We start from the raw sequence: 24,721 nt of genomic DNA, 5'->3' as shown, positions 1-24,721 counted from the left end.
GCCATCCGAATCCTTCTCACCCCATGATGTAGCCACCATCCGAGCCACCCATGAAGTGGTTGCCTTTTTTCTGTGGGATCAAGACATTGGCACCTTGCATAGCAGCCAGCTGAGCTGCATTAGGAGGGCAGCCAGGAGATGGTGGTGGCACAGCTGCAGAACTACCAACGCCAAACCTTGCACCCGCATAATAAGCTCCTTCAACAAGAACAGTGGAGCCAGGGGGATACACGGGTCCAATGGGGTAGTACATGGGAACAGAGGAAGCCATGGGTCCTACTGGTATTGTCCGAGCCATTGGCAAGTACATGGAGGTTCCAGGGTAGGCTGCAGAGAGTGCAGCCATATTGTCAGCAGATTGGTGCACATACCCTAGGCGGTAAAGCTCAGAATAAGCATGACGAGCATCTGTCTAAGTAGGTGCTTGTTGCAGATGCATGGCTGGCGGGTAGATAGACTGTGGATTGGGATGCTGGGTTGAATAGGCTGGGGGTATAGGGTACTGTCCTTTATTAATCATGTTGCCAGTGCTGCTGATGTGTCTGTATTTTTTAGGGATGAGCGCACTCGGATTTATGAAATCCGAGCCCACCCGAACGTTGCGGATCCGAGTCGGATCCGAGACAGATCCGGGTATTGGCGCCAAATTCAAAAGTGAAACTGAGGCTCTGACTCATAATCCCGTTGTCGGATCTCGCGATACTCGGATCCTATAAATTCCCCGCTAGTCGCCGCCATCTTCACTCGGGCATTGATCAGGGTAGAGGGAGGGTGTGTTAGGTGGTCCTCTGTGCTGTTTAGTTCTGTGCTGTTTAGTTCTGTGCTGTTTAGTTCTGTGCTGTTTAGTTCTTTGCTGTGCTGTGCTGTGCTGTGCTGTGCTCTGCTGCAGTATCAGTCCAGTGGTGCTGTGTGCTGTGCTCTGTCCTTCTGAGGTCAGTGGTGCTGCTGGGTCCTGTGCTGTGTCCTGTTCAGTCCAGTGGTGCTGTGTCCTGTGCTCTGTGCTTCTAAGGGCATAGTTATTTCCCCATTATTCCCAAGTTTTTAAAAAATAAAAAAAAAGTAAAAAAAAATAAAAAATTAGAAATTAAAAAAAATATATATAATTATAACCAAATGTGCAAAACCAATCCAGCGGTATAAGTCCATTGGTACTGCAATATTACCAAGTTCACACATTCTGCAGTATCAGTCCAGTGGTGCTGTGTCCTGTGCTCTGTCCTGCTGAGTTCCGTAGTGCTGCTGGGTCCTGTGCCGTGTCCTGTTCAGTCCAGTGGTGCTGTGTCCTGTGCTCTGTGCTTCTAAGGGCATAGTTATTTCCCCATTATTCCCAAGTTTTTAAAAAATAAAAAAAAAGTAAAAAAAATAAAAAATTTAAAAAAAAAAAAAATATATAATAATTATAACCAAATGTGCAAAACCAATCCAGCAGTATAAGTCCATTGGTACTGCAATATTACCAAGTTCACACATTCTGCAGTATCTTGTGCTACATATAATGGAGACCAAAAATTTGGAGGATAAAGTAGGGAAAGATCAAGACCCACTTCCTCCTAATGCTGAAGCTGCTGCCACTAGTAATGACATAGACGATGAAATGCCATCAACGTCGTCTTCCAAGCCCGATGCCCAATCTCGTAGTACCGGGCATGTAAAATCCAAAAAGCCCAAGTTAAGAAAAAGTAGCAAAAAGAGAAACTTTAAATCATCTGAGGAGGAACGTAAAGTTGCCAATATGCCATTTACGACACGGAGTGGCAAGGAACGGCTTAGGCCCTGGCCCGTGTTCATGACTAGTGGTTCAGCTTCACCCACGGATCTTAGCCCTCCTCCTCCTCCCCCCCCTACAAAAAATTGAAGAGAGTTATGCTGTCAGCAACAAAACAGCAAACAACTCTGCCTTCTAAAGAGAAATTATCACAAATCCCCAAGGCGAGTCCAAGGGTGTTGGTGGTTGTCAAGCCTGACCTTCCCATCACTGTACGGGAAGAGGTGGCTCGGGAGGAGGCTATTGATGATGTAGCTGGCGCTGTGGAGGAACTTGATGATGAGGATGGTGATGTGGTTATTGTAAATGAGGCACCAGGGGGGGAAACAGCTGATGTCCATGGGATGAAAAAGCCCATCGTCATGCCTGGTCAGAAGACCAAAAAATGCACCTCTTCGGTCTGGAGTTATTTTTATCCAAATCCAGACAACCAATGTATGGCCATATGTAGCTTATGTAAAGCTCAAATAAGCAGGGGTAAGGATCTTGCCCACCTAGGAACATCCTCCCTTATACGTCACCTGAATAACCTTCATAGTTCAGTGGTTAGTTCAGGAACTGGGGCTAGGACCCTCATCGGTACAGGGACACCTAAATCCCGTGGTCCAGTTGGATACACACCAGCAACACCCTCCTCGTCAACTTCCTCCCCAATCTCCATCAGATTCAGTCCTGCAGCCCAAGTCAGCAGCCAGACTGAGTCCTCCTCAATACGGGATTCATCCGAGGAATCCTGCAGCGGTACGCCTACTACTGCCACTGCTGCTGTTGCTGCTGTTAGTCGGTCATCTTCCCAGAGGGGAAGTCGTAAGACCGCTAAGTCTTTCACAAAACAATTGACCGTCCAACAGTCGTTTGCCATGACCACAAAATACGATAGTAGTCACCCTATTGCAAAGCGTATAACTGCGGCTGTAACTGCAATGTTGGTGTTAGACGTGCGCCCGGTGTCCGCCATCAGTGGAGTGGGATTTAGAGGGTTGATGGAGGTATTGTGTCCCCGGTACCAAATCCCCTCGAGATTCCACTTCACTAGGCAGGCGATACCAAAAATGTACAGAGAAGTACGGTCAAGTGTCCTCAGTGCTCTTAAAAATGCGGTTGTACCCACTGTCCACTTAACCACGGACATGTGGACAAGTGGTTCTGGGCAAACGAAGGACTATATGACTGTGACAGCCCACTGGGTAGATGCATCCCCTTCCGCAGCAACAGCAACAGCTGCATCAGTAGCAGCATCTACAAAATGGCTGCTCATGCAAAGGCAGGCAACATTGTGCATTACAGGCTTTAATAAGAGGCACAACGCTGACAACATATTAGAGAAAATGAGGGAAATTATCTCCCAGTGGCTTACCCCACTTAGACTCTCATGGGGATTTGTGGTGTCAGACAATGCCAGTAACATTGTGCGGGCATTAAATATGGGCAATTTCCAGCACGTCCCATGTTTTGCCCACACCATTAATTTGGTGGTGCAGCATTACCTCAAGAGTGACAGGGGTGTGCAGGAGATGCTTGCGGTGGCGCGCAAAATTGCTGGACACTTTCGGCATTCAGCCAGTGCCTACCGCAGACTAGAGGCACATCAAAAAAGCATGAACCTGCCCTGCCATCACCTCAAACAAGAGGTTGTGACGCGCTGGAACTCCACCCTCTATATGCTGCAGAGGATGGAGGAGCAGCAAAAGGCCATTCAGGCCTACACAGCCACCTACGACATAGGCAAAGGAGTGGGGATGCGCCTCAGTCAAGCGCAGTGGAGACTGATTTCCGTGTTGTGCAAGGTTCTGCAGCCATTTGAACTTGCCACACGAGAAGTCAGTTCCGACACTGCCAGCTTGAGTCAGGTCATTCCCCTGATCAGGCTGTTGCAGAAGCAGCTGGAGAAAGTGAGGGAGGAGCTGGTAAGCCATTGCGATTACACCAAGCATGTAGCTCTTGTGGATGTAGCCCTTCGTACGCTTTGCCAGGATCCGAGGGTGGTCACTCTTTTAAAGTCAGAGGAATACATTCTGGCCACCGTGCTCGATCCTCGGTTTAAAGCGTATGTTGTGTCTCTGTTTCCGGCGGACACAAGTCTACAGCGGTGCAAAGACCTGCTGGTCAGGAGATTGTCCTCTGAAGAGGACCGTGACATGCCAACAGCTCCACCCTCATTTTCTTCCACATCTATGGCTGCGAGGAAAAAGCTCAGTTTTCCCAAAAGAGGCACTGGCGGGGATGCTGATAACATCTGGTCCGGACTGAAGGACCTGCCAACCATTGCAGACATGTCTACTCTCGCTGCATTGGATGCTGTCACAATAGAAAAAATTGTGGATGATTACTTTGCTGACACCATCCAAGTAGACATGTCAGACAGTCCATATTGTTACTGGCAGGAAAAAAAGGCAGTTTGGAAGCCCCTGTACAAACTGGCTCTATTTTACCTGAGTTGTCCCCCCTCCAGTGTGTACTCGGAAAGAGTTTTTAGTGCAGCAGGGAACCTGGTCAGTGAGCGGCGAAGGAGGTTGCCTCCTCATAACGTTGAAAAAATGATGTTTATAAAAATGAATAATCAATTCCTCAATGAAGTACAGCACTGCCCTCCAGATACTACAGAGGGACCTGTGGTTGTGGAGTCCAGCGGGGACGAATTGATAATGTGTGATGAGGAGGAAGTACACACTGTAGGGGGAGAGGAATCAGAGGTTGAGGATGAGGACGACATCTTGCCTCAGTAGAGCCTGTTTAGTCTGTACAGGGAGAGATGAATAGCTTTTTTGGTGTGGGGGCCCAAACAAACCAATCATTTCAGCCAAAGTTGTTTGGTAGGCCCTGTCGCTGAAATGATTGGTTTGTTAAAGTGTGCATGTCCTATTTCAACAACATAAGGGTGGGTGTGAGGGCCCAAGGACAATTCCATCTTGGAACTTTTTTTTTTGCATTATATGACCAATCAACAGTCGTTTGCCATGTTCAAAAAGTAAAACCAAATGTAAAAAAATTCAAGAAATTAAACCAAAAGTAAAATGCCGTGTCATAATTTAAAACAAGAGGTATTGACGTGCTCTAAAACTACTGTATTGTTGTTTATATTTTATAAACACTACACTTGAAAGCTTGAGTCTTTCAATAGAAAAGTAACTGTCCATTGCACGAATATTTGCAACAGGGACAATTTTAGGGTTAAGAAAGTCAACTAATAACACTTCGACGCTGTCTGTCTTTATAAACACTACACTTGGAAGTTGGAGGAGGTATTGTGGCCCCGGCACCAAATTTACTACCGGGGCCACTCCACTGTGCAGTCCATATTTAGGTGTATCAGATATTAAACAACGGTGACAGTTGATGCCCAATTTTTTAATTATATTGTGGCCTCGGTACCAAATTGTGTACCGGGGCCACCACACTACGCAGTCCAGATACTTGTTTGGTGGAATTCAGACCAGTTGAGGGTTTTATTATTATATTGTGTGGACCACTCTATCTATACCACACTACAACTCTATACCACTCTATTTCATACTTTAATTCTATTTCATACTTTAATTCTATTTCATACTTTAATTCTATTTCATACTTTAATTCTATTACTAATTAATTACCATAAAGAGGAACAAAATAAACCAATTTTACCAAAAGTATAATATGACTTAGACTTACAAACACTACACTTGAAAGATCGTGCCTTTAAATGAAAAAGTCAGTCTTCATTGCACGACTATGTGCAACAGGGACAGTTTTTTGGGTTTACAAAGTCAAACAATAACACTTTGACCCTGTCTGTCTGGGATCTCAATGACGAATTGTCTGTACCATGTTTGGAGGAGGTATTGTGGCCCCGGTATCAAATTGGGTACCGGGGCCACCCCACTATGCAGTCCAGATACTTGTTTGGTGGAATTCTGACACGTGGAGGGTTTTATTATTATTATATTGTGTGGACCACTCTATCTATACCACACTACAACTCTATACCACTCTATTTCATACTTTAATTCTATTTCATACTTTAATTCTATTTCATACTTTAATTCTATTTCATACTTTAATTCTATTACTAATTAATTACCATAAAGAGGAACAAAATAAACCAATTTTACCAAAAGTATAATATGACTTAGACTTACAAACACTACACTTGAAAGATCGTGCCTTTAAATGAAAAAGTCAGTCTTCATTGCACGACTATGTGCAACAGGGACAGTTTTTTGGGTTTACAAAGTCAAACAATAACACTTTGACCCTGTCTGTCTGGGATCTCAATGACGAATTGTCTGTACCATGTTTGGAGGAGGTATTGTGGCCCCGGTATCAAATTGGGTACCGGGGCCACCCCACTATGCAGTCCAGATACTTGTTTGGTGGAATTCAGACACGTGGAGGGTTTTTTAATTATATTGTGGCCTCGGTACCAAATTGTGTACCGGGGCCACCACACTACGCAGTCAAGATAGATAGATGCGTATTGCGTATCATAGATAAAGTACATTCAGTGGTGTGGGGCAAATTGAAAAATATTCAAAATGCACTGACATTATCAAAAACAAGAGGTTGTCACACGCTAAAACTCCAACATGTATATGATGGAGAGGATGGAGGAGCAGCCGTATGTGTAGTGTAATGCAGATCTGTTGAAGGTTTTTTATATATTTTATTGTGGTGCCCAGTGCCCACTCCTCTACGCAGTCCAGGTACAATTATTGGTGCGAATCATAAAAGTTCAGGGTTTTTAATATATTGTGGTGACCCACTCCTCTACGCAGTCCAGGTACAATTATTGGTGCGAATCATAAAAGTTCAGGGTTTTTAAGATATTGTGGTGACCCACTCCTCTACGCAGTCCAGGTACAATTATTGGTGCGAATCATAAAAGTTCAGGGTTTTTAAGATATTGTGGTGACCCACTCCTCTACGCAGTCCAGGTACAATTATTGGTGCGAATCATAAAAGTTCAGGGTTTTTAAGATATTGTGGTGACCCACTCCTCTACGCAGTCCAGGTACAATTATTGGTGCGAATCATAAAAGTTCAGGGTTTTTAATATATTGTGGTGACCCACTCCTCTACGCAGTCCAGGTACAATTATTGGTGCGATTCATAAAAGTTCAGGGTTTTTAATTTATATTGTGGTGACCCACTCCTCTACGCAGTCCAGGTACAATTATTGGTGCGAATCATAAAAGTTCAGGGTTTTTAATATATTGTGGTGACCCACTCCTCTACGCAGTCCAGGTACAATTATTGGTGCGATTCATAAAAGTTCAGGGTTTTTAATTTATATTGTGGTGACCCACTCCTCTACGCAGTCCAGGTACAATTATTGGTGCGAATCATAAAAGTTCAGGGTTTTTAATATATTGTGGTGACCCACTCCTCTACGCAGTCCAGGTACAATTATTGGTGCGATTCATAAAAGTTCAGGGTTTTTAATTTATATTGTGGTGACCCACTCCTCTACGCAGTCCAGGTACAATTATTGGTGCGAATCATAAAAGTTCAGGGTTTTTAATATATTGTGGTGACCCACTCCTCTACGCAGTCCAGGTACATTTATTGGTGCGATTCATAAAAGTTCGGGGTTTTTAAGATATTGTGGTGACCCACTCCTCTACGCAGTCCAGGTACATTTATTGGTGCGAATCATAAAAGTTCAGGGTTTTTAATATATATTGTGGTGACCCACTTCTCTACGCAGTCCAGGTACATTTATTGGTGCGAATCATAAAAGTTCAGGGTTTTTAATATATATTGTGGTGACCCACTCCTCTACGCAGTCCAGAAAGATACCTTGTTGCAACGTTTTGGACTAATAACTATATTGTGAGGTGTTCAGAATACACTGTAAATTAGTGGAAATGCTTGTTATTGAATGTTATTGAGGTTAATAATAGCCTAGGAGTGAAAATAAGCCCAAAAACTTGATTTTTAAACTTTTTATGTTTTTTTCAAAAAAAATCCGAATCCAATACCTTAAATCCGAACCGAGACCTTTCGTCAAGTGTTTTGCGAGACAAATCCGAACCTCAAAAATAACGAAAATCCGGATCCAAAACACAAAACACGAGACCTCAAAAGTCGCCGGTGCACATCCCTAGTATTTTTCCATGTTGTTGTTCGTGATAACTTCACTAAACGAAAATTGCATTTACTTTGCGTTCCTTAATGAGTCAGGCCCTATTTGTCTAACTCAGAAGGAAGAACATTTATGACTAAACAAGAATAAGGGGTCTATTTATAAAACAGAGAAAAGTTGTTTTCTCTGAGGATTGGGCTTCTCTCTGTTTATTAAAGTCAAACACTGGCAGAAGCCATTAGGGGTAGGCTATCACCCGGGGCTTCTGGTGAAACTTCACCATACAAACCATGCGGGAGCCCTATTTGGGCTTCTCTCTGTTTATTAAAGTCAAACACTGGCAGAAGCCTTTAGGGGTAGGCTATCACCCGGGGCTTCTGGTGAAACTTCACCATACAAACCATGCGGGAGCCTATTTATCAAGGACAGTTGTCCTCTTATCACTCTCCGCACATCAGGATGGAGGTAGCAGAGCCGGTGTACGAAGATGCTTCCTGTACTTGCTGGCAAAATGGAAGAAGTTCTCTTATGCTGACAGACAGTGTTGCAATGGAAGCATCGCTAAGCTGAAAATGCAATAATTTATTTAGAAATTGGAGTGAAACCAGATTGTCTGTCATTGCGATAAGCAGCAATGGGTAATCTAGGTTATCATGTTTGGATAGTAAATAGGCCCCTAAGATTGATAAAGTACCAGATGGTAAACACCCACATGCACTGAATGAGTTAATTTAAAAAAATAGGAAGCCTGATGTGGACCCAATATTTATAAAGGAGCAAAATCAAACCCAGGGACGAAAAATCCAGAGACTCTGATATCGGTGGTGGGTAAAATATTTTAAGGAAATCTAAGAGAGAATATCTAGGAATATATTACTGAAAATACCCTAATAACCTCAACACGCTCAGTTTCTATTAGGATGTTGTAAACTTAATTTTGGCAATAGAGTTGATGCACATTCTTTGGATTTTTTAAAGCATTTTATAAAGTGCCACATAATAGATTGATACATTACATTAAAGCACTGGAACTATATGTAAAAATATGTACATGGGAAGATAACTGGTTGAGAAATAAGAAGCAGAGAAGTGTTATAATGGAGCATATTCAGATTGAGCCAAACCAGTGATGGCTAACAGGTGACCCTAGGGCCACATGCGGCCATCCGAGCCTTCACCCGTGAACCCCTGCTCCTTTCGGCTTTATTGTCAGATTTGTTTGTTGTAGTTTGTAACAATTGTTTAAAATGCCTGCTGACATGTGCTTACAGATAGGTGTCTCTTTCTTGGATTGTATTGCTTTAAGTTATTACTGAGATTAAGGGTAATGTGCGACCTTTTGAAGGTTAGAGGGTGCCCATCACTGAGCTAAACTATATGTGGGATGTCTCAGGTATCAGTACTGGACCCTGTACTTTTCATTGTTTTTATCAATGATCTTGTTGAAGATCTAGGAAGTAAGTTGTCTATATTAGCAAGACATTAAGGAAAAGGTTTATCAAACCTTTTAATAATGAAAAGTGGAGGTGTTGCCACTCAGAGCTGTAACTAGGGAAGTGCGGGCGGTGCCGTCGCCCAGGGCGCAAGCCCAAGAGGGTGCAGCAGCCGCCCACTACCTGCCTCTGTACTTTCAGCCCTTATCTTCCGCAGTGGAATGCAAATGACAGGAAGTTCGGCATTTGGAATGCAAACTTGCGTTCCAAATGCCGAACTTCCTGTCAGTGGAACGCACATGCATTCCACTGCGAAAGTAAAAACCTGAATTTTTTACGAGAGGCAAGAATTATTCATTCTCGCAGCCTGACACCTCCTCACTCTTTCCAGTCCGCTGCATTCTCCCAGGGCCACTGCTGGATAGATCGGCAGAGCTAGCATTGACCGATGGCAGAATCCTATCAAATACCATTACGCTGGACTGTGCGGTTTTGCTGCTATAAAGCGTGTTTGCTAGCTGCAGTGTGATACTTCCTGCAGACATGCTGGAGATCTCGGGAGCACGGGAAGAGAGCAAGTGTTACATATTAAGCGTGCAGAGGAGAAATCTTGTAACCGAACAGCACTCATTATTTTGTTTTCTTTGCAGGCTGGTCAAGTTCCAGAGTGGATTGGGGTCCAAACTATCATCAAAATATTTGTGTGGTATCAATGGATGATAGGCATAGTGTGGGGGTCTCTCTCTCCCCCCCCCCCACCAAAGATGTGTTCAGTTTGCTCCTGCTTTGTGATGAATATCCAGTGTCACGTCTTCTAGAATGCATCATTGTTTATGTGTACCTTTCTGCCACTCTGGAAGCAATTGACATGATAGTTCTTGAGTTACTTTTTGGGTGCAATATATGAGGTGGCATTGTGCTATTATAATTTGTTTCTATAAAGTAAGTTTGCGGTAAGTTACAGTATTTTTTTATGTAAGGTAGATGTAGAAATAGTACTTCTGATATATGTGGCTCTTTGCACATGATTCTGAGTATCACAGATTGATAAACATTCTTGTTTTGTGTGGTAGAGCAGGCAAGCTGCACAATGGGTGATACTCAGAATAGCATGGAAGTAATATGACCATGCCAATGGACTCCTTTGCCAAGTGTTTACTGCAGCCATGCCAGTTTTCCTTATTACAGGGGGCAGATTGTGTATCCCTGGAATATATCTTGCATTTCACATCTGAAGCCGTTTTCAGAAACATAGAGAAAAATGAAGTCTGTTTAAAATATATATATATATATATATATATACTATATAGATTCTCTCTCTCTCCCTCATTATGGTGACAGCCACACCCCCACATTAGGTTGACCCCACCCACCTGGAAATGTACCTCCCACTTAGATGGGGGGCGCCATTGCCCTGTCTCGCCCAGGGCACTAAAATCATCATCATCATCATCAACATTTATTTATATAGCGCCAGCAAATTCCGTAGCGCTTTACAATTGGGAACAAACATTGATAAAACAATACTGGGTAATACATACAGACAGAAAGGTAAGAGAACCCTGCTCGCAAGCTTACAATCTATAGGACAATGGGAGTTAGAAACACAAGGGCATGTGCTACATCATATTGCACAATGGACCAGCTAGAACGCAAAGGTAAAAGTATTGAGTGGGGGGTGTGTGCTGCAGTGTTGGTCAGAGGGTTGTTGTCTTGCGTTAGCTGTGTAGAGAATGGTAATAGGGTAATCTAGGGAAATTAAGATGGTGGCTGAGGAATATCATAACCTTGTCTGAAGAGGTGGGTTTTCCGTGAACGCTTGAAGGTTTGAAGACTAGAGGAAAGTCTTACTGTGCGAGGTAGGGAATTCCACAACGTGGGTGCAGCCCGGAAAAAATCCTATAACCGAGAATGGGAGGATGTGATGAGAGTGGAGGAGAGACGTAGATCTTGTGCAGAACGGAGGTGTCGAGTGGGGAGATATTTGGAGACCAGTGAGGAAATGTATGTCGGTGCAATTTTGTTGATGGCCTTGTATGTTAGTAGAAGAATTTTATATTGGATTTGTTGAAATACAGGCAGCCAATCAGATTGTAGCTATCATTTTGTAGAATGCACTAGAATGTACAAGATAAATGCTAGCTTGAATCTGGTTTTCCATTTTACCAGTGATGGGGCTTTTCTCTGTATTGATAAATAGACTGCTAGGCTTTGTTATCAGGACGGTAAGTCAGTACAGAAAATGTAAGTCAATGCTTGTAAGCCATGGTAATAATCATGGCCTGATCAACCACTAGGCTGACCAGGCTGCAGCCTGGGGCGCTGGGTCCCGGGGGATGCGGCGCTGCGGGTATTTTTTATTTTTCTTCACTCATTTTTTTTTTTCGGGGTGGGGGAGAGGGGGTCGCCGCAGGGGGGTGGAGGGCTCGACGATCAAAAGCATTGGTGGTCAGTGGTTAGCAACACACAGCCAATCGCCAGGCTGCCTGTTGCTGTGCAGCAGACAGGAAGCAGGACGTCTTCACTTCCTATCTGCTGATCTGAGGAGAGGAGCGACGCTGGCACAACTACAGGTAAGTGAAGGGGGGAACTGCCCTGCATATCTATAGGGAGGGGGGGGGGGAACTGCCCTGCATATCTATAGGGAGGGAGAGAGGTTGATATGTATGAAGGAGGGCAGAGGAGGGGGGCTGATATATGTGACTGGGGGAGTTTTGATGTGACGGGGGGGGATAGCTACAGAGTGGAGGTAAGGAAAATAGCTGCAAGGGGGATGGATGCAGGGTGGGAGGTAAAGAAAATGGCTGCAGCAGGGGTTAAGGAAAATGGCTGTGGGGGGGGGGGGTTGTGCTTAAGGAAAATGGCTGCAGGGGGTATTTAAAAAATAGAGCAGCTTTGGGAGGCAGAATCTCATGTGTGTGGTCACATGGGTGGTCTCAGCAATCACTAGAATACTAAATATTAGTGAGATGGGATTGGTAGAGGTTTGTATTTGATTGACAACAAATATTCAGATATTGCTTATATATGCCTGTCCAATGGGGTACTTTTAGCTGGCCATAATGGAGTGTTTTGTTTTAACTAAAGGGCCTAATCATTCAGGGTTTGCATTATAATACATTTTTGCATTTTCAAAACAGGACGCCAACTTTCCAGAAGCCAGCGAGAGGATAACAAAGTTGCAAGAGAGAAGAGCAAGAACAGGTAAGAGACAATGGCACAATCTGTCTAAATTTGAATGCTGGAGAATACACCTGAACATTCATATTCAGGAGTGTTCCTATACACCTATATATTCGGAGGAGGGGGGGGGGGGCGCTGCGGCCGTATTAGCCTAGGGCAGCCAGAACCCTTAATCAGGCCCTGGTAATAATTGTGCTACCTATACATTAAATGGGATACAATTTAGGAGATTTAACATGAAGAAAGATTTAGACAATAATACCATCCAGTGTCAGTCAGCTGATACAAGAGCTAATAAATTCCTGGCATGCATTAAATAAAGCATATATGCAAGAGAAGAAAATGTAATGTTGTAATTGTTTAAATCACTTTCTTTGTCCTCATTTTATATGAGGTACACTTTTGGACACCTGTGTATAGCAAAACTAAGGGAAGTTTGATATGGTTTAGAGACAGAACACTTTATTACTAAAAGGAAAGGAGTGGTTGAATTATAATGAAAGACTTGACAACTGGGGTTGAAAAAGGCACCTTACACTTGACCTTATTAATGTATACAAATATATTCAAAGAGAATACCTAAGTGATTTTTCTGGTGAGCTTTGGAGGAATCATTTTTTCAATACCAGCATTGATTTTTCACTGTTACGGCAGTTAGAGTGATAAATTCAATTTGAAGATGGGTAGCATTGGCAGGATCACTGAATGGATTTAAATATAGATTTAATGCCTTTCTTAGAAAGAATAGTATTCATAATTATAATAACCAAATTAAGTAGTTGGGGTAACTCCACTCATGATCTCTTTCTCTCAAACAATCTCAACCTTCTAGCAATAACAGAAACATGGCTCACGCAATCAGACACTGCCTCACCTGCAGCCCTTTCACATGGTTGTCTCCGTTTCACCAACACCCCCAGACCGGGAGGCAGACAAGGAGGTGGGGTTGGACTACTTCTCTCCCCACAGTGCACATTCACAGTTTTACCAAATGTCCCATCACTCACGTTCACATCTTTTGAACTACATGCTGTTAGGATTTTTACCCGTTCTCTATGCGTGTTGCTGTCATCTATCCCCCCCCTGGTCCACACCAACAATTTCTTGAACACTTCTCTGCATGGCTCCCTCACTTCTTATCTACTGACATCCCCACCATCATCATGGGTGATTTCAACATCCCTATTTCTAATCCACGTTCCAATGCTGCTTCCAAACTACTCTCTCTAACATTCTCACTTGACCTCTCCCAGTGGATTGAATCAGCTACTCATCAGGATGGCCACTGTCTTGATCTTGTTTTCTCTAGACTATGCTCAGTTTCCCATTTCCTTAACACTCCTTTCCCCCTCTCGGATCATCACCTTATTAGCTACTCACTCACCCCCAGTTCTTTACTCTCCTTAGTGTCAAACTCTCCCAAGCCTCCTCACAAACGCAGGAATTTCAACTCTCTTGATCTTCAACAGTTTTCCACCTCTCTCCAACACCTTCTCTCCCCAATTTCTACATTCTCCTCCCCTGATCAGGCAGTACCCCATTTTCATCGAACCCTAGCAACTGCCCTGGATCAAATGGCTCCAGCAACACTACATACTTTGCGTAGAATCCGTTGCCAACCGTGGCACACTACAGTAACACAAACTCTACAAAAACTTTCTCGTAAAGCAGAACGTCACTGGCGTAAATCTTATACCTCTAATGATTTCATCACATATACTGATATCTACAACTCCTATAGAAATGCTCTGGACACTGCAAAACAAACCTACTTCCAATCTCTCATCTATGCTCAGGCTTCTAACCCCAAACACCTCTTTAACACATTTAAATATCTTCTGAATCCTCCTGCCCCAAATCCTCCAACTACCATCAGTGCACAGGATATTGCTTCCTATTTCAAGGACAAAATTGATAAGATCAGACTTGAAATGATATCATCTCCCTTGACAAGCAATCAGCTCAATTCCTTTGTAGCACCCTCGGACACTCTCTCTTCATTTGATCCCACAAATGAAGAGGAAGTTTCTACTCTCTTCTCATCTTCCTACTCTACCTCCTCTCCTCTTGATCCCATTCCCTCACAATTTGTATGTCCCTGTCTCCTGTGCTCATTCTCCCTCCAACTAAAATCTGTAATCTATTTCTACTGGTATTTTTCCATCACTATTCAAGCATGCAGTGATTACTCCCATTTTAAAAAAACAAACTTCTGAGTCTGACCCTAACTCGCTCGTAAATTACCGCCCATCTCCCTGCTCCCATGCCCCTCCAAGCTTCTCAGGAGAAATGCCTACACTCACCTCACACACTTTCTTACAGCAAATAACCTATTAGATCCTCTTCAGTCAGGCTTTCGCTCTCAACACTCCACAGAGACTGCGCTGACCAAGGTTGTCAATGACTTGATCACAGCAAAAAATAATAATCATTACTCTCGTTTAATTCTCCTGGATCTCTCTGCTGCATTTGACACTGTTGACCACTCTCTCCTCATACAAACGCTGCAATCCCTAGGTCTTGAAGGCACTGTCCTATCCTGGTTTTCATCCTACCTATCTAATCGCTCTTTCAGTGTTAATTTCTCTGGATCCACCTCTGCTCCGCTTACTTATTAATGTTTGTTCCCAATTGTAAAGCGCTACGGAATCTGCTAGCGCTATATAAATAAATGATGATGATGATTGGTCCAGGAATTTATCTGATTTTCATGTATGGTGTCAGAAATTAATTTGTTCCTCCAGTGAGGTTAAATTGATAAATGCATCTGGGGAATTTTTTTTACTTTCTCTGAATCACCATATATATTTTTTAATATTTTATATTAATGATTTTATAATTTAATAAATGTTGAATGTCATTGCCTTTTCTCAACCTCCCTTCTCTGCATCAGAAATAGGGATTATTTATTCATCATTTATGATAAGGCTAATTTTCTATCACCTCTTATCGCAGTGATAGAAAATAATCTATGACTATAAATTATCAATAAAATCTCACCAAGGCAGCTGCCTGAAAATAAGTTGCTTTGGAGAAACTTAATTTACTACCTCGCAAAGCAAATGTTTGGGAGATGTGCGCTTGTGAGAGCCGACTAGTCGGTTAATGCTTGAACAGTGGAACTAAAAGCCCAGACTTGGACAGACTTTGTTCTACCAAGTAAAAAAAGGTTAAAAAAGATTAAAATGATTAAAAATAACAACAAATATTTTTAAGGAGTTTGTCATGCACCGGACCCGTTGATTGGCGTGTTCCAGCACACTCACCTGTCCCCCTCACTGCCGTTCTCCTAAACATCACACTTGAAAGTGTTCCTGAGACCGTTCACTGGCTAATCTGCTTCCCAGCTCCTCCTGTTTCCTGCAGATTGTTACACCTCCTACTGATCTTGTCTGAGGGCCTCCTGGAAACCCAGGACCTATTGATCTGCAGATCTCCTCAACTGGATACCATCTATTTACTCCAGGACTCCAGTGCACTCTCTACCTGCAGACCTCTGCACTCCCAAGTGAACTTGAACCAGGACTCTCAGCCCTCCTGGCCCTCGCCGCACTCCACCTTGCTGGCCATCTCATCTTGGTGTACTCTTGTACCTCTTACCAGCATACCAGATGCAGCTGGATCTTGCTTGTTACCCCCTTAGAGTGCTGTGACCTGTGGAATGGGAGACAGGAAGTCAATACCTCCTTGCAAGGATTCCTGGAGAAAACCACCTGCTCCGTTAGACTCTGTGCCTCTTTGTGGGTAGAGACAAGATAAGCAGATTCCGCAGTCCTTACTAACCCTCGGATTGTGAGAGAATTGAAAATTGATAAAAATTCTTTATTTAAATAATAAAGCATTTTTTCATTAAATATCTTCTCCTATTGCCATCCTGAGATTGCGATAACAGAAGAAGGAATGTGGTTGCACTTGAACCGCCGCAATGCTTGTTAAGTAGGCTGTCCCAAGCACAGAATGGGATAGCCATTGCTGGAGAAATGCAGAGAATCTTTGGGAGAGTGGGCTTAATGCCAGTGATAGCAGTGATGTTAACCCCTTGATATATAGGGTAAAATTAAAAAAAGATGTTGCATTATCAATAATAATTCTGCACAAGAACTTGCACTGTTTTTTCTTTTCAGTACTACAATTTGAGGCATTGCTACACAAGAACGGATCTTAAATCTATGCTACATATACAGTGTGTAGTAATTTGGAGGATAGACATATACAGCAATGAGTGAATTCCACATGCTTGAGACATTAATAGATTAAGTTGTCTTCTCCAGAAAGAACTGCATGTATAAAGTGTTTCAAGTCTAATATAATTAGATTTCAGTCTGGGATTTTATTTGCTCATTCCAAAAATCCATTTCTTTTTTGTTTGAACTACTTAGTCATGGATTTGCTGCAGAGTTTTCCATTCAGTTTCTGTTTTCTGACAGATGGCTACACATTCTACACTGCAATATTCTCTGGTACATTGTGTGAATTGTGTATAAGTCTTCAGTAGCAAGCTGTCCAAACCCTAAAGCGAAGCAGCTCCAAAGCTGTTCACAGCACCAGAATTTACAATAGATATTAGGTTCTTTTTTTCAGACATTACTAGCAAACTTTTTTGCCTTGAAAAAGCAGACAGTGCAGCGAAACGCATGTTGGCATTAGGCTGCTTGCACTAAGTTCAATACAAATTTTATAAGAGATGTAATACTACCTACCTGTACCTACACTTTTGGGTTTAGATTAACATTAGCCAAAAAAGTTTTGGTGGGCATTGATTGGCACTTGTTATCTTAAGAGCTCAATACAGCCTGAAGTTCGAATGGAGCACATAGGAGGCAGTGAGCAAAATACTGAATACCATTTGATCTGCATTGTTTGGCCATCTTTAAATAGAGCTCAGGTACTGGGAGGGCTAATACCCTGGACAGGAGGGTTTAAAACACCGGCACTAGGCAAGTGTGTTGGGGGGGGATACAAATATATAGTGTTTTAATGTTTTAAGTAAAAATAATATTTTAAAGTGTGCACTGTGTCGCTGGATAGGTTGTACCCAGCACCGCAGCATATAGGGGGTTAAACCCTGGCGCTAGTCGTTGGGGAATGTGATAAAGGGTTTTAATGTGTTTATTAATAAATGAAAGTACACTCCCACTAGCAGCAGTGTTAAAAGGTGTAAACCCCTTTGGGCTGATTCATGTGCAGGCTGCATGAATCAGTCTGGATTGGTTAAAGGGGCAGGAGGCTGGATTACCTCCTGCCAAGTGTCCAAAACTGTATAAAAGGACACCTGTTTTACCATGAAAGGTATTATTCTATTTGTACTTCTGGAGATCACTAGTACCTTAAACTAATGTATGTAACTCTCCTTATTAGGACAATTGAGCTAATAAAACATCACTGCTTCAAGATCCTGCTTTGACGCCTACTTACCTGTGGCAATTCCTGTGACCTACAGCTTAGATCAATTTAATCCGTTATCCGGCTTTTCTGAGGTTGGGACCCAGTACCAATTCTCTGTCCTCTACCTTGCAGCTCTGGCCAGCGTGATAGGCCAGGGGGAACCATCCATCCACAGAAATCCTGGTCTAGAGGAAGAGGTCAGCAGCAGAAGTCCTTCTTCTGCATTTATATGGTGCAATTTGGGATAAAGAAAGGCGACGGAGGCCAGGAAAGTCCAGCCGGTCCCCAGCAACCACACAGACAGGGTGGCATAGGAAGTCCATCCTGTCACACAATTGAAACACATTGCGGTTAAAATTTAAACTATTGATGTCCTTATGGCATAATATTGATGTTGCAATATAGAAACACTATATGATAAATAATAAAAGTAGTTACTGCGCCAAGGGAATTATTAGAACTGGAATTTAAAAGAAGGAGTCGAGAAATTAAATCTTACCCACATATAATTATACTGTAAACAATAAGCTGATGTTTTCTGACATTACCTAAAATCTCAGTACTGGATGAGGAAGTCCATATGATTTACCATTAAGCAATTATAATATGAAGTTACAGCTAAATATTCAAATTAATAGGTATTCCCGAAATCTGAAATTTCAGTTGTAAAGGAATAAGCAGGTGGATAACCACTTTATAAACAAATCTACAATTGATGATCCAGAAAGTAAACAACGTCTCCATGAATAATATGAACTGAATTGACAAAATATTTTCAGTTCAACCAACTATTTTATATTTCACAAATAATATATTTACTTAGACACCACAACACTTCTATTTCTGTTTTTCATTTATAAGTTGAAATGAAAAAAAAAATAAAAATGGAATAAAATGGATTTTAATTATAAAAGGATGAGGAATCTAAGAGTGTACAGGACCCAATGTGCACTACATGCAAATAAAGTATTTTCTCTCTACACTGAATCCTAACTAGTTTAGTAGTAGCACCCCACATAAAATATATGAAAAATATTTCAATTATGGCACTACAGGATCAAGGGTCCGATGTTTACATAGTATCTAAAATTGGTGTGAAAATATTTTCTCTGTTCTAGCAAACTGCAAGGTAAGCTTGATCCTGGAGAACAGGAGTAAACATTCAAATGGAGAGGAGTGGTGTAGTGATCAATAGCAGGGTCACAGATGTAGCTTGGAATGTCCATAGCCAGAGAGGATGTTAGAGAAATCTGTGGAGAGAGTGAGGGTCAGAGAGCCAGGAAGGTTGTCAGGGATAGCCAAGGTCATGCATAAAAATCAGAATTCAAAGTAACACGGATTTACAGATGAGCAGCCAAATAATCTGGCAGTCAGTGCAATTATCTGCCCGATTTTTGTAGCCCCCAGAATGCGCAGGCTTGGTTACAGACAGGAATTGAGCAGTAGGCTGACATGAGCATGCTTCAGGCATAATCATAGGGTACAAGTTTTCTAGAAAAAGAGCTGAGATAAACAACCGGCACTGTGACATGCCAGATTGCACCACTCTTCCACAATCTCTCCAAGGATCAAGTGTTGTGAAGTCCATCTGCATTTTTACTCTTGGCTAGTATAGTAGCCACCACAGCAAAAAATGACACAAATTTCAGTAATGTATTTATGTTCTTTTCTGAGAGTAGAAGCTTCTTCGTTCTTGACTTTCTGTGTAGATTAAACTAATTCTGTCTGAGAGTTTACTCAGCATATTGCCATTGATTGTTAACCTAGGATTGTTGGATACTTCTTTGAACATAGTTTGGTCACACCAGTGACGGTAATACCAGCTATAATCTATTAAATACACAGAGCAAGTGCATTGAAGCCGAAACAGGGATTCACTGTGTATGTACAGTCCTCCACGCATGCTCAGAAAATTCATTCTGTTGATTTTTAAAATTTATGGAACCTGTTTTGTAAATGTACCGAGGGACATCAATTAACCTTAATTGAGGGCCTTAGCTTAATACAGGCTTGATGTGTTCCCATTCACCCAAGCCAAAATTAGACCAAGGGGTATATTTACTAGAGATGGGCGGGCTCGGTTCCCCGAGAACCCGAACCCACTCGTACTTTGCCTAACCGAGTACCGAGCTGAGGAGGCTCGGTACTCTCTCGCCCGCTCAGAATCCAAATAGAGGCCGAACGTCATCGTGACGTCGTCGGATCTCGGGGCTCGGTTCTCGCGACACTTGGAAATTATAAATACCTGCCTCCACAGCAATCCATCGCCATTTGACAGAGGGAGAGAGCAGGGTGTAGTCACAGGCTGATTAGAGCAGGGACAGACAATACAATTCTGATTCCAATTCTGATAACAATCGATAGAGAAGAGAGGAGGATAGAGGAGTCTTTTTTTTTGCAATATTTGGCACTACAAGTGCTTTGGGGTGTCCCCCATTCTTTAGCATTAATATATCTGGTTGTTCAAAGTACTATCTGTCAGCAGATTTTAAATATAATATTTAGCACTCCCAAGTGCTTTTGGGGTGTCCCCCATTCTTTTGCATTAATATTTCTGTCTGTCAAAAGTCATATTTGTCAGCTGTATCTAAAACAATTTGTAGCACTACAAGTGTATTGGGCTCATAATGGATTCTAAGCAGTCCACATATGAGCAGAATCAGCAACCAGGTTCTGTCACCAGTCCTGATGGTAGTGTTCCCAGTACGTCATCTGGGAAAGGCGATGTCAAACTACACAGTCTTTTGAAATCAGTCAAAAAAACACACACCAAAAAAAAAAAAATTACCGTGTTGAAGCGCAAAAGAAGTGTAACTGAGGAAAGGTTAATTGCCGATAAAAAAAAATTGCCAACATGCCATTCTATACACGCAGTGGCAAAGAGAGAATGAGGCCTTCACCTTTCTCTATTAGTAGCAGCTCAAAAAATGTTACTGAGCCTACAAGTGGTGCACAAGTACTGTTACGCGTGAAAGCCGAGCTGCAAGAAAACAGTAAGGCATTATAGGATAATGTATGCTCTGAATCAGAAATGACACCAATCCCTGGGGAGAGTCCATCCACCAGTGGTATGTCTAATCGTGAGCATTCTGTTAGTGACAGTGTACCCTTAAAGAAGGTTCCTTTCAGCAGTTCTGCTGATGTGTGCCTTAACAGCCCGAGTGTAGTCGGTGATACACAAATTGAGGATGCCACTTTTGAATTAGAAGAGGATGAGGGGGAGATTTGGGGGCAGCACAGTGGCGTAGTGGTTGGCACGTCTGCCTCACAGCACTGGGGTCATGAGTTCAATTCCCAACCATGGCCTTATCTGTGTGGAGTTTGTATGTTCTCTGTGTTTGCGTGGGTTTCCTCCGGGTGCTCCGGTTTCCGGATGATGATGATGAGATTTGTGTAGTCGACGAGGGCACTAATGATGATGTTGATGATTATGATGCAGAGAGATACCAAATTGCCTTTCTCAATTTCTATTTATATTCTAAACTCTATAACAGCTGAATAGTTTACTTTTTTACTCCTAGTGGAGAGGGGTCTGATACAGACAGATACCATTTATGTGGTCCATTTATTTCTATTCAACTACAAGTGGAGGGTGGGGGGGGCATAGATATATAGTCACCAAACTACCGTGGTCCATTTATTTTTACTTTCTAATTCCACAGTCTATGCAGGCTGCTTTTTTTCTATTCAACTACAAGTGAAGGGTGTAATATACACCCAAAGATGATGGCTGCATTGCCAATAGGCAAAGATGAATAGGAAGACAACCAGGTTTGTGTGGAGAATTAAAGCGGTCTACCAGGGATTTAACTGTTTGCTTCCTAATTTATTAGCTTTAGAATTACCTAACTTATCCAAGAAACAGATGGAGCACTAAATTAGGTTATTTTATGCACAAAAACATTGATTTTTAAACAAAATTGCAAAACAAAACCAAACAAAAACAAAACACACAAGGGCAGTTTTGCAAAACCAAATCTAAAACCAAAACACAAAGGTAATCCAGATCCAAAAACAAAACCAAAACGCGGGGGGTCAGTGAGCATCTCTAATATTTACTAAACTGCAGGTTTGAAGAAGTGGAGATGTTGCCTATGGCAACCATTCAGATTCTAGCATTCATCTTGTAGCATGTACTAAATAAATGATAGCTAGAATCTAATTGGTTGCTATAGGCAACATCTCCACTTTTCCAAACTCGCAGTTTAGTAAATATACCTAAAGTTTCTAATTTTACATAAAGCTGTTTATTCCATACTGTTTTCTACATTACTGACTAGTGATTTGCCCCTGATAAAGTTGTACCCAGCTAACCACATGATAAGGCAGAGAGTATAAAAGCTTTTGGCACTCAGGAAATTGCAAGTTTGTTGATTTTATTTTATCCACTTAATGCACAGATGGTTTTCCACCCTTCATGACCACTGACCAAGACAGTTTTCATGTTTTATTGATGTGCCCATTTAGCATACACACAAGAATATTATATGTTTCTTTCCATAACCAAGAGAGATTTTTTTTGTTAGAATATAATATAATTTTAAAAAGTGGATAACCCCATCAAAGTGAGGAGAGAGTCTGACGTCTGGCACTTGCACACTAACTCTATTAGCTCTAGTGTTATGTGGATTTAATAGCTACAAGTAAGCTATTATTAGGACAATATGTTTTCAGTTTGATTCTGCTTTAGAATGGGTCACCAACGGAGAATTATGCTATAATGCAGAATACTCCGTTTTATATATTTCCCATCTGTGGAATTAAGTCATTTAGATTTTTTCTCAGTGGACCTGTTTTATCTAGTTTTGAACCCTATTCTGTGATGTTGGCTGCAGGCTCTTTTGACATTCATCTTTAAGAAGTCATGCCATTAAAAGCTGGTTACAGTGATCTAATAGTGTTGTGCTGGAGGAAATTTGGTCTGGGCCTTCATTATACTCATAAAGCATCTCCCGCATCTAAAGAAATCGTGGTGACATTATAGTGTTGTAACTGGACTAGGTAGGAGCCAACCAGCAATGAATGTGGAAGAGCTGGGTGGCTCATGCAGGATTATAGGTGATGCAACTGGTTATTTAGTCCCGTGGCTACAACATAACAAGGGCCCCACATATTAATTGGTCCACCTGTCATGTGGTAACTGCCGTCCTCCTCATGATGCAACAGAGCCATGACACACATTGTTTAAAATAGCTATGCTTGCCTGCTGCCTAGCTCTCTGATGCAGCCTGAAAGTGCAGTGTTTGCCCAAACTCAGATGTATAGGCTGGATGGTGACTTGAAAGGCTATGCGACTGTAGTTCAGACAAATACTTCAAAGACAATTAACCTTTGATAGCTGGTGCCCCCACAAGTTACATGCCCTGGAACCCCCACAAATCTTAATCTGACTCTGGCATTGTGAACTTTGTCCAAGTGATTAGAGAGGCATGAACCAATGAGTTGATCCCTGCCTAGTTCCTTAATCACTGGGCTAACCAAATAACAAACAACATCCCAATGATGTCAAAATTAATAATATTAACAAATATTTCAGTATAATTTGTAATTGCATTTAATAGTTACACTAGACAATAGCTTAAACAATACGATAGAATCATGTAAACCCATCGTAAGCGGCATACAGACCATGTTACTCCTGGCCTAACCATTGGCCAATTGTTTTCAATAGACAGCAGTTCTTTACCGTACAATTATGTCATTAGTAGATTCATTTTACTACATTCAGGCTACATTCTGAGGAACATTGTTTCAACTGCAAAATCTCCACTGTAGTAGGTGACTGGTACATATCAAAACAAACAGATAAGTTCAATAAAGTTGTTCTACTTTTCTAAAGAAGCCTTTAATTATATTTTTTTAGATTTATATTTAAAGGATGAAAATAATTTCATATGGGCGTACTATACCTATCTTTCAGAGTACACATACTCTGAAAGTTTTAAGCAGTAAAATTGTATTTAATACTGGAATTGTATTTATATATAGTGAACATTCATTGTTGCCAATTAGTTCATTGTACAATAAACATTATGACATTAAAAGAGAATTCCATTAGGCATTGTGCTCCTAGTTATTGTGTGGGTGAACCAGAATTGTTTCTTTTATAGGTATAAACAATACTAATTGTGAAAATATTTGGAAAATGCATGAATAGATAAAGATAATGTATATTTTAAACTAGCAATGTTTAGTGAAGCACAACTTCCTTCCAAAAGTTTATTTTCTGACAATTGTTATACGTTTTCCAGGAGTGCACTCTCCTGGTTACTGGGAATTGAGTTTACAAAACAAATAGTACACATAGTGCTCCATCACATAGTATAGCATCTACTATCCTGAATGCTTGAAACATGATGTTTTCTAGATATTTTTCCCTGTAATATGGAGCAATATACCTAAAATATGATAAATTAATAAAAATATGAGCCTAGCTCCATGTTCGACATACACAGTATAGTCCCTATGCCTAGCACATATACAGTCCCATGTCCACAGCATACAAACTCAATGCCCATCACGGACAGTCTTAGATGTTGACATACAGTTTTATTTCTGTACAAGAGCTGTATGTTCTAGACTGTAAGCTCTCATGAGCAGGACCCTTTGTCTCACATCTGCTCCTTCTTTGCCAACCTCGCCTGTACTTGTGCGATTATGTGCGATTATGTGCGATTTTTATTTGTAAATCTAACTGTCTGGTGCTGGAGAGATTTGTGGTGCCTTACAAATAAACAATTATAATGATCATCATGATATACAGAGGGCCAGATTAATGGCCACATGGGACTGGAATCTGATAATTATTAAGTAATAATTGTGAGTAGCACCATGCCACCTCAGCGTCATGGAAGCCATGGGTAGTGCCTCCCTCCAACCACCTCCATCTTG

The 24,721-nt window shown here is 41.7% G+C and overlaps 1 protein-coding gene and 1 pseudogene across 1 annotated transcript in view; one reads left to right on the top strand and one right to left on the bottom strand.

Moving 5' to 3' along the window:
* Window positions 1-24,721, top strand: part of SMOC2 (SPARC related modular calcium binding 2) — a 303,541-nt gene that overhangs the window by 53,522 nt on the left and 225,298 nt on the right. The window lies entirely within an intron of this gene.
* LOC142142940 (DAZ-associated protein 2 pseudogene) lies at window positions 11-546 on the bottom strand (annotated as a pseudogene).

Source organism: Mixophyes fleayi, chromosome 3, assembly GCF_038048845.1.
Source record: "Mixophyes fleayi isolate aMixFle1 chromosome 3, aMixFle1.hap1, whole genome shotgun sequence".
Classification (NCBI taxonomy): Eukaryota; Metazoa; Chordata; class Amphibia; order Anura; family Limnodynastidae; genus Mixophyes; species Mixophyes fleayi.
Note: the sequence above shows the minus strand (reverse complement) of the source record. Positions and strands in the feature narration are given on the sequence as shown.